Below are 12,160 nucleotides of genomic sequence, written 5' to 3'. Positions count from 1 at the left end.
AATGGCATGTGCACTAGCTTCTAAGGAGTTGATAAACTCGGTGGGTTTCGTATTTATGGCCATAGCCAGAATACGAACAAAACCCAGATTTATCATCTTTTTCTAAGCCACAAATGACCTATACTCTTAGGCATGTTAAAAACCCATTGCATATTTCAAGGTTTTTCCAAATATTTTTTCCTTTAGAACCAAATAAGATATATTTAATTCGTATTCGTGGCCATAGTCAGGGATATGTGAAGAATTTATTTCATCTAAATTCTATAAGGCACAAAAATTCTTTTCTCAAAGATTTTTCTCAAATTCTTCAGAATAAATTTTTGTAAATTATATTCATTCATTCATTTAGGTTAGATTGCATCATGAACATAGTTTCACAGGGCCACACACACATACCTATTGATTTTTTCAATCTCAAAAATTGATTTTCTCAAAATCTCTAAGTCTTTCTCCAGAATTCAATTTTCTCAAAAGATCTTCATTTCTTCAGAAATTGATTTTCCTTTTCTTTTAAAGTATTTTCCAATGCAATTCACGATTTTCAAGGTATTCTCATTTTTCAAGTATTTCCCAATCTTTGAGGCATACATCATGTTTTCAATCTGTATTTTTCAGAATTTCATAGCACATGCCTGATTCTTTATGCATTTAGGAATAGAACATCGATTTAGATAAGTTGAGCAAAGCAAAGTATAAGATTGATCCTTGGTTCGATTACCTCTGGTTATGGTGCCAGGAATGGTTGAATCTCGTATCGATAGGTGAGTCCCATTCTTCGAAATTATTTTGCATTTTAAAACGGAGGCGAGTTATTTTCAAAATCTTTTTCAAAGGTCAGTTTGACTCGCAAAAGTAAAATTTTGCGATGATAACACATATGCTTCTAGAGAAAACTCGAATCATCACCAAGTTGAAGGTAGATGTGATGAATTTTTTGACAAACCTTAAAAGGTACTTGCGTTATGCTATCAAAAAAGATTTTCAAACAAAGAGGCAATTTCATGACATGAATCTAATCCCTAGGGACAAGGAAGGCTCTGATCACCTCTGAGTTGAAGGTGGATATGATGTTTTCTTTTAGGGGAAATCATCACATCTCCAAGTTGGAGGCTTATATGATGAACTTCTCGCCAAACCCCAAAAGAGCTCAACTTTATATGTGTCAAAAAGTGTAAAGAGATCATGATGTGTAAACCCCATATATCAAACTGTCGAATTGTCAGGAATCATCTTTACCTATATGAAATTCTTTCATCAATATCTTTTCATCCACTTGCTTTTATGAAACTAAGAATGTTTCTTCTCTTTTCATACTAAGGAAATGGATAGCTTCCTTGAAGAAATCCAACAACAATAACTTGAATTTGATCCTTGATTTTATGGAGTTAACCTTATTAGAGGAAATACTCTAGGTAGAAGAGGGAATATCATTCGCACATGCGTGCACATTTCTAATCATTTTGATCAATTATAATTTTTATTCTATTGGCAACACCTCTAACATAAAGCGAGAGCTTGACGTCTTTTGATGCATTCTGGTACCTTATCCTTTTTTAGGACTTGAATTTTCAAGATCCTTCCCTTCTTTTTGATTTGAGTTCCTGAGCTCTCAGATCTTTGCCACACTTTCCTGCTTTCCCCACTGTCCTGCCATAGATAGTTCATTTTCAGGCTGAGGTCGAACCTACTAATTTTCGCAAAAGGTCATTCTCAAAAGCTATTTCTTTGTCTCAGTCATGAGACACCCCATTTTCAATCCCTTTTCAAAGCTTTTAGGGACCCCCATTTTCCTTACCTTTTGCAACCCCTTTCGGATTCTTTGTACTAAATTTGGAGGTCTCATCATGGTTTTCCTTAATTTTTTTCCTTGATGACTCCATTCAAGCCCCCGATTCAGGTAAGGGTTAAGCCTGAGCCTCATTCTATTTGGTGAATTTTTTACCCGTTCAGGTAAGGGTCATGCTTGAGCCTCATTCTATGAGGTAAATTTTTTTTTCATCATTCAAGATAAGGTATTAAACCGGAACCTCATTTTCTGAGGGCTATTCAAAATCAATTCTTCCATAATTAATTCAGATTTTTCTCATTGAGGCATTTTTATTTCGAAATTTGGTGTCTTTTTCTTTGCCACTAAGCCCGACTTTCAACTGACTTAGTAGCAAAGAGGGGCATCTGTAAACACCCCAAATTTTCCAAGTCCATTTCAAACATTTTTTTTCATAGATGCCAATCCTATAGTACAGTGTAAGAGTCTAACCTCTAGGTCCATTCCAATTTAGGGGTCATTTTACCATTATTTTGTCAGTAAATGTACTATTTTACCCCTAGGTCATCTTAAACCCTTGCCAATTAGACTCAGCCAAGCTCTTTTCAAGTTCAGAAAAGCTAGAATGTCAGTCATTTCTAGCTCCCTTGAACTCACAATGAGTAGTGTTGTTTCATTTCAACTAAATTTGGTTCATTTAAAATGAAATGAGATCATTTCTAGCTTGAATCCCATCCAATTGTCTCCAAGTCAATCAATTCTAGTAGGTCCTATTCTCATGTGTCTAACTTGAGCTCATCAGAAGTTTGAGTGGTCTAGTTTCAGTTCAAAGACACTTCCCATATTCTTGGAATCCATTTTAGCTCATCTTAGCTCATTCCAGCAAAAATTGAGCTAACCTCAGTCAACCCAATTGGTGTTTAAGCTCTGGATTTAGTTCACCTCAATATAACTGACCTTCATTTCAGCTCAAACCTAGCACATTCTTGGCACTCACTTCACTCCACAGTTAATTTCTCATCATTTAGCTAAGAATTATGTTAATTCTCGATCACCTGATATAGGAAGCTAGCTGAGTCAGTGTCTTTTTAATTCATCTGAGTTTAGAAACCCTAGAACCGAGTTCAATTCAGTTCTATCTAGTTTAAACCAGTTGAGTCCAATGTCACCCTGCACCCTGCAGGGCGAACAAAAAAAATCATTTCTTGGTCATTTTATTCAGAACATCAATTATGTTAATTTTCAAGCTGGGACAATTCCCAATCTAGACTCGGATCAATTTTTTTATCTGATATTTTATCTATATCCAGGATCCAATCCATATTTCAATTTGGATATTAGATCCAATACTAGATTTGATATCCAATACCCATTTTCTATTATGGACCTGGATCCATTATTAAATTCACTCTATTATTTATATCCAGAGTCAAATTTACTTTCTGAACCTGGATTATCTCATTAGATATCTAGGATCCAATCAATCATTTTAGGATTTGTTCTTTAACTTTAATATCTAGGATCCAATTCTATCTTTGATCCAAGATCTAGCTTATTCTTTTCATCATCTGGGATCCATTTTGAGTGTTTTTATCCTCGATCCAGGATTCTTTCATCATTTTCAAACATGTATCAAGCTCATGGTTCGAGATCCATATCCATTTATTACTTTAAAACTTTGGATCCAAATCTGAATTCAAACTTTCTTCTCATTTCAAACTTGGGTTCAAAATAGATCTTTTAAATCCAAAACCCAGTGCTTTACATTGGATATTTTGAAATGCTTTTCAAAAAATATCCTTTTCAATATGTCAAATCTGTATCTGAATCAGACTTTTGATTTGAATTTTTTATCAAACTCAAATTTTAAAATGGATCTTAGATCCAATCTAAATCTAAAAGGCCCATCTAGGTGGTGGCACTTTTGAATCATCATTTTCATGTTATTATTTTTATTTCTTTAACTTTATTTTTAAAACCTCCTTTTAAACCTTTTAATTGCTTTTAAAATCCAATGTGGGGCCCACCTAGGTGGTGCCACATTTTGGGTTTTAATTAGAGTTTTGATTAGTTTAAAATTAGAAAAATCAAAACAAATGTCAATTAGATTAAAAAGTCAACAAAAAATGAATTTCAAATAAAACCCAATTAGAGAAAATCACCCCTCCCTAATTAAGTGTTAATGAGGCTAATTAGTTAGGAATTCTCTAGAAACCCTTACTTCAGCCCTAATGCCTATAAATATACCTCTTAGAGGGCGCCAAACCTATCTCCAATTTAGCCTCCATCTCTCCCATCCAGCCTCCTCTTGCTCTCTCTTCTTCCCTTCCTTCCTCTTCCTCTAGTTGTCGCCCCTCTCGCTTCTCCCTTCTTTTCTTTCTTTGGTTGCAGCAAGGGTGAAGGCCATCTCCAGAGTAGGTAACCTATTCTCCTCTCTTTCATTTCAGTTTATTTCATTGCTTTTACTGTTATTACGTTGTTGCATATCTTCTTTCTTTACAGACAATATGAAAAGAACATTTGATCTTCTATAGATCGAATTTCTCTTCAATCGGCTTTAGCAAATTGCTTCCATGCCTTTTATTATTTTGTTTCTTTTATTTTATTATTTCTTTAGTATATACATTTTACATTTAGATTACTGCTTTCATTCGTGCAAAATAAAAAACATTGCATCTGCATTTTCTTTTTCATCTTATGCATAATTAGATTAAGTTTTTTCATCTTCTCTTATAAATTCTGCATGATTTTTTATTTTGGCCTCATATTAGCATTGCCATTTTGGGAGTTTACTTTCATCTTTTTTATCTAAAATTTTTATGAGAGATTCATAAATATGTCTCCATAAATCTATGAAAATTTCATGATTTTTGGGAAATTGATGACCCATTTTAAAAATTAAGAATCAGAACTTATTTTCTGCATCATTATAATGGTGTGCAGAATCAGGAGCAACTTGTCAGAGTGATATCTCCCTAACCGGAGATGATCTCTCTGATCCGTAAAAAGTGTCATCTTTATCATCAAATCTAGTTTATCCTTCCCAATTTTTAGAAATTTCTATGGTCATTTCATATTTTATTTTAGCTAAATGTCAAAACACTATATCATGCACCGTTAAGATGATGTTCAGGCTCTGGGTCATCTTGCCAGAATCATATCTCCCTGACTGGATATCCTTTTCAAGATATATAAAAGAGGTTTTCTTCATTTGCATGTCTAGTTTATTTTTTCCAATGTTTAGTAATTTTCATGGTCATTTCATATTTTATTTTAGCTAGATATCGAAACCCTGTATCTTGCATCATTAAGATGATGTAGTATCTTGCACCGTTAAGATGATGCTCAAACTTTGGGTCATCTTTCCAGAATCATATCTCCCTAACCGAAGACCATTTTTAAGATTTGTAAAAGATGTTTCTTTCATTTGCATGTCTAGTTTATCTTTCCCAATTTTTAGAAATTTTCATGATCATTTGTTGTTTCATTTCTGTTGAAAACCGTGACTGGTTACAAAACACCATGTTCTGTAACAAGCTCATTTTCTTAGACAAGACCACGACTTTGCAAAGTCATTGTGTCCAAACCAAAATTGTTTTTCAATTTCTCTAATTTGGAGTGGTTTTCTGATTTTTTCAAGCAACTTTTTTCATAAATTTAGGATTTTTTGAGTTATTTAACCTCTAAAATAGCCAAATTACAGAAGCCTATCTCTTTATCTGAGACTCCTATTTCTAAAATTTAATTTCTCAATGTTTCATTAATATCTCAAAATTCAGAAATGATTTTCACATTATGTAAATAAGAGATGTTTTTCTGACTTGTCTTGAGTCTACAGACTCAATTTGAGCTTAAAGTGAGTTCTTTTAAACCTTCTTTCACTCAAAAAACGCTGATAGGTTTTACTGCAAATTTCATTTCTGCAAATTCCTGTTTCAATTTTTCAAAGTCTGATAGAAAACCTTAATTCGGGTTTTTCTTCAAAGTTTTCCCAATTTTTTTAATTCTAGATTGTTCCTAAGGTTTTTAGGAGTCTTCATACCAATTTTAGAAATTCCCATGATCACTTAGCACCTCATTCATTGGATTTTTTAAAATCGGTTTTCTTAAAAGTCATAATTTTGCTAAAACATGGGCAAATTAGGCATTTCCTCATTTGATTTTCCAATTTCGGGAATTATTTTCATGATTTAAAAATCTTGATTATATTTTGATCATATCAACATGCTCTCTAATCAATTTGATAAATTTTTGAACCTCCATGTGAGGTATATTTCAAAATTTCTTTCAGAAAACCCTAATTTTAAGGCCATAGTCTTAATTTTAGGGTCATTTTTGTTATTTTGCCCCTAATTCCAAAAATTATTTTCCAAAATAGATTGATTTTGATAGTTTGTCAAATCATGCATTTATCCTTTATTTTATTTAAGATTTTGATTTTATGAAAAGCATGGAAAAGGCTTATTTTAGGAAAATATCCTTCAATTTCTGGATATTGTTAGATAAATCCTGAAAAGCCTACATTTTTTTTCACTAACATGTTTGCTAATTTGGCAGAAAAGCTTAAGATGCTATTTTCTTTTCTTTTCTCTTTTATTTCTTTATTTTATTATTCAATTATTCAATGTAAATTCTAATCAAATATAAAAAATAGTAGAAATTTCTCTTTCTGCATTAGATAGATTGCATTTGCATATAGTTTATTTTCTCAATATTAACTGCTATGGTTTGTCATATGCATTTTTCAAATCTCAATTATGGTGAAACACGAATGACACATGCATCTTCTTATAAGAAGTTGATAAAATTAGTGGAGTTCGTAATTGTGGTCATAGTCATAATACAAATGAAATTCAGATTTATTAACTTCTTTTAAGTTACAAAAAGCCTACACTCTTAGACTATTTTAAAAAATCATTACATATTTTAAAAGGGTTTTCAAGATATTTCAACTTTAATAAGCTGCATTTAAAACATATTTATGGCCATAGTCATGGATATGTGGCAAATTCATCTTTATTAAATTTTGTAAGGCACAAAAACAAAGTTCAATAAAAAAGAAAAATTTATAAAAGTTTATTTTCTCAAACTTTTCAAAAATAAAGAGATATTCTTCAAAATCGATTTTCTCAAAATCATATAGATTTTCCTCCTTTAAAATTGATCTTCTCAAAATATTTCTTTTTTTTAAAGCAATTCCAAAGCATTTTCAAAATTTTGATTTTTTCAAAATATCTCTTTCAAAACAATTTCAAAGCAATTTCAATTTCACGACAATTTTAAAGCAATTTCAATTTCAAGACAATTTAAAAGCAATTTCAATTTCAAGTTAAATTTAAAATAATTTCAATTTCAAAACAATCACCTGGATTTTCCTTCTTCAAAATCGATTTACTCAAAATTATCTAGATTTTTCTTCTTCAAAATCAATTTTCTCAAAATATCACATTTTTTAAAGCATTTTTCAAAGTGATTCTAGGCAAGCATCACGACTTTCCAAAATATCTCTTTTCAAAATAATTTTAAAACAACTTCCAAAATCATTTCAAAGCAATTTCAAAATAAATCTCAAAACAATTTCAAAACAATCACAAGGCCATTCTAAGCATGTATCATGATTTTCCTAAAAAAATTTCTCAAAATCACATGATTGATTTCCTTTCTGCATTCTAGGACTTAAAATAATTACTTAGACATTTAAACAAAGCAAGGCATACAATTCAATCCTTGTTTTGATTACCCCTGGTAAATGCGTCAGGGATGGTTGAACCTTGTACTGATAGGCGGATCCCATTTCTCAATTTTCCCCGTATTTTTCAAAACGGGGGTTTAGTTTCAAAACATCTTTTTCAAAAGGTCAGTTGATTTGTGAGAGTTTTAAAATTTTTGCAATGATCACATGGCTAATCCAAGATTTTGCTTAAAGGGGGGCAAACAAATTTTATAATAAAATAAAATATAAAACTAAAATATAAATGGGGGCAATATAATTTTTTATAATAAAATAATTAAAAATTTCAAAACTTTAGGACAACCTCGAGCCCCTCCTTGCCCCCTGGATCCGCGCTTGGTCTTGCACTATGTAGTGTAGATTCACTGAAAGTAGGGGTATAAACGATTTATATTCAAGATCAGATGTGGCTAATATCATATTCAACTAATTAGATGTTTACTACACAGATTTCGAACTGGATGGTGAAGCTTATATTAGATCATTTTTTTTACATGAAAACGAATTTGAATGTCTGTCAAATTTAGATGTTTGTTGAATTTGGTAGTAAAAAATCAAAACTATATCTGCATCTAATTATAATTCGGTCTGATATGGAATAAAATCTGATTCTTGACATCCCCATTTGAAAGAAGTATATGTAGTTGTAGGGAGAATGGGCAAGCAATGTGAGTGTGAGAGATGAGCGCAAGCGTGGGTGTAGAATGGGACAAAGAAAAGAGATTGAGAAGATGAGACAAAAGTTAGAGGGTATTATTATGTATAAGGGTAATGTTTGCTAACCTCATGGATTAAGAACCCTTTAGTGAAAATTTCTAATATATTTTTTTTTTCAGTTTTTTTTCCACATTAACCCTTCAAATATAATTTATATATTAAGTTTAGTAAAAACTGATGTTTGCATCATTTTTTTTAACGAACATGGTAGGCTTCATGAAGGTTGAAAAATCAAGTACCTAAAATATACCAAAATTTTCAAACATAATAAAAGACATTTTTATGTCAAAAATTATGATCTAGCGGTCGATTCCTAATATTTTAACCATGTTGTATACATCTATAAGGTTAGATTTGGTCAAAACAACTTTCCCATATGAGTTTCAACTAGGGTGGTTCCTTAAATTATATATATATATATATATATATATATATATATATATATATATATATATATATATATATATATATATATATATATATATATATATATGGAGAGAAGAGAGTAACCGAGCGCATGTGGGGTTTTTGAGTTGTTTTTTTCTCAAATCTGATCACGCAGATGTGTTCAACAAGGTCGATTTGCTACAAAACAACACTTGGATCATGTTTTTTTGATAAAAAAACATGATTTTTTAAGCACATAATATTTATGATATTTATAAAAATTTCATACCATCCATTTTTAGACATTATAAAAACCTATATGGGCATCAAAATGAATGATACAAGAATTCATTCCTATAAAATCAAACACATAGAACACATAGATTCGAGAAAAATATGAAAAAACCCATCAAAATTGTTGTAGGCAGCGGTAGGCATAGATCAATGTAGGAAGCTACTCTCTCTCTTTATGTGTGTGTATATATATATATATATATATATATATATATATATATATATATATATATATATATATATATATATATATATATATATATATATAAAGTGGTTGTTGTTAACCACTTTTATGGCTAATCGGCAGCTAATTTAGCTTTTAAAGTTTTGTTTTTGTCTTTTCCTTAAATTTGACAGCTCAGATATGTTCGACATAGTCAATTTACTAAGAAATGACACTTGGATCATGTTTTTTTTTATAAAAAAAGTGTTATTATTTATTAATATTAGTATTAAAGTCAGTAGAAAAAATTCCTGGATTCTTGCATTTTGATCAAATAGCTAATAGTCTTGTTCATTGATATACTACTAAATTTGAACTAAATAAATCAGAATTGAAAATCCAACCACATTCAAATACTTTCTTATTCATCTGTTCCCAAAAAAGACTTGAGTAAAAGATCCACATTTTCTGATTTGATAATTAATTACTAATCTTTTTTTATGTCATTTTGTATCGTACAATTCCATTGTTGTGGGATCATTTACCTGCGAGGGGTAATAAGAAGAATTATAAAATGGATTGCAAACTATGCTTAGATCTGGATAGATGAAAATTTTATTGATAAAACCTCTTTAATTGTAGCCATTATCTTATTACAAAAACAATCTTGACAATTTTAGTAGAAAATCATGATTATATATATAATTCTTTGGTGCAGATGTATATACAGTATCAACTAGTTGAAACTCATTACGGTCCTGCAAATGCATTCAACCTAGTCAATTTGTTAAAGACTCTTTGATCAAGTTCCTCCAACAAAAGAAAATACCTTTTTTAAGTTGTAAAAAATTGGGGTATTTATATCTGTTGATTTTTTAATCATCATAAAAACCAATACACACTGCATTTGGGTGATTCAAAAGTGAATCCCCAATATATATATATATATATATATATATATATATATATATATATATATATATATATATATATATATATATATATATATATATATATATATAAAAGGACGTGCCACTTTCATGAACCACCTCCAAAAAAGCCTAAGCCCACTTTCACATTTTTAGGAATGAGAATACAAGAGGGAGCTGTGCGTTTTTAGTTGATCTCGCTTAACCCCTAAGGAAGAGGAGGCTGGCATATTCCAACCTAACCCATTACAATATTTTTTCCGTGCCCACTTTGACCCAACTAACGCTATACTACCCTAGATTAGTCTTCATGGATTTTTGGCTGGATTTCCAGAAGCTTCTGTCGTATCATTTTTCATTGTGAGAATTGGATTTGATAATTCACTGTTCTTGCAATATAATATGGACCTCCTGGATCCAATCCAATCCAATCCAATGAAAGATCTTATCTTTAAAAAACGGACCATCCAAAATCCATTTCCAGCAGGTTCTACTGTACAAAATGGATCCTTTATTCTATTAGCTCACAAAGTATGTAACGGATCCCATGATTCAGCTTAAGTCCCAATTTACAATGATTCAAGTCCTAATTCTTTTAGTTTGGTTCCTAAGAGCAAGACAAGGCCTGACCTCATTTGCGTTTGACTTACCTTACTCGATCAGGTATAAAAGGCTGCAAAGGCCGCGTTTGCATCACATGGCAAATGCGACGTGGTGTTTGTCCTAGACTTGCCAGTCGCACCCCAAGTGCAGACACTTTATAAAGGGTTGCACAGGACGTGCTTTGTCCTGTTCTGAACGCCGCACGCCACATGCATCAAGCGTCGGACGACGCCCGAGAAGGGATTGTTCTGTCCCGGGTATCAACTATGCTCAGACAGTACAATTCCACATAGCTTGTTTAGTAGAAAACATGTTTATGATTATGTTTTTTCAACATAAAAGTAGGTAGGTGTTCCAAGCGTTTCAAAAATCAACTGCTTCCAAAATTTCATGATTCAAAAGGCTATTTTTCTACGTGGAAAAACTTATGATTTGAGATGCAATTTCTAACAAACAAGCCATACTTAGCACATCTAACGGATTAGATCTTCCACCTATGATTTTCTTACAAGATTGTATACATAATAAATAGCAACAAAAATAAATAAATAAATAAATAAATAAAAAAATATATATATATATATATATATATATATATATATATATATATATATATATATATATATATATATATATTAGTAATGATAGGGTGCTCCAGAAACACCTACTTTCACCTAATAGAAGCTTCAAATTTTCAAAATTTGAATGTTTTTTTTGGTTGATCAGACCCTATAGATATGATCTACAATCATTATTTAGTTAATTTTTTTTTTTAGATCATGTGATTATGACATACATACATGTAGGTTTTTTAAGATCTTAAAAAATCAACAGCTCACAATATACCAAAATTTCATGACTTGAAAATATATTTTGATATCCAAACATTATCCAAAACATGATTCCTACCAGATAAATTGTTTTAAGTAAATCTATAAGGTCTGATTGAGAAGATAGAACCTACAAAGCATTACTTTATATATACATATTCAGGGAGAGAGAGTGGCTAAATGAAACGTGCTAAATGAGTTTTTTAATTATACTTTTTTTTGTTTCTGATCCTTTATATATATATATATATATATATATATATATATATATATATATATATATATATATATATATATATATATATACACGCGCGAGCTTTCTGTAGAACAATGGCAAAAAACAGGAAATTTGATTTTGAGGAACAATGGAACCATAAGGAAAAAAAATTCTTGGTTTCTTCTCAAATAAAAAAGCAAAATCCTGCCTGGTTTTGGATCCTGATCAGATCTCGGAAAAGGACCCAGGTCCGACCTTGCAACGTTTAAGTAACATGAGGCATCCCCATCTTTCACCTTCAAAGTGTTTTACACAAACGGATTCGGATCTGGTTCAATTTGGACCCATGTTCCAAACGGGAGTCCGGAAGATCCTAGCTGCCCACACTATCGAACGGGGTCCACTTGGGTTGGCTGACCTGGAATGGAAAGAGCCCTTTAACAGCTTTGCAAATACATGAGCTCGTCCATTATATACTCAAAATACAGCCATGCTGTTGCCTCCGATCTCGAAAATCCGACGGC

Source organism: Nuphar pumila, chromosome 16 (genome assembly GCF_984573655.1).
Source record: "Nuphar pumila chromosome 16, dmNupPumi1.hap1.1, whole genome shotgun sequence".
Lineage (NCBI taxonomy): Eukaryota > Viridiplantae > Streptophyta > Magnoliopsida > Nymphaeales > Nymphaeaceae > Nuphar > Nuphar pumila.
Note: the sequence above shows the minus strand (reverse complement) of the source record.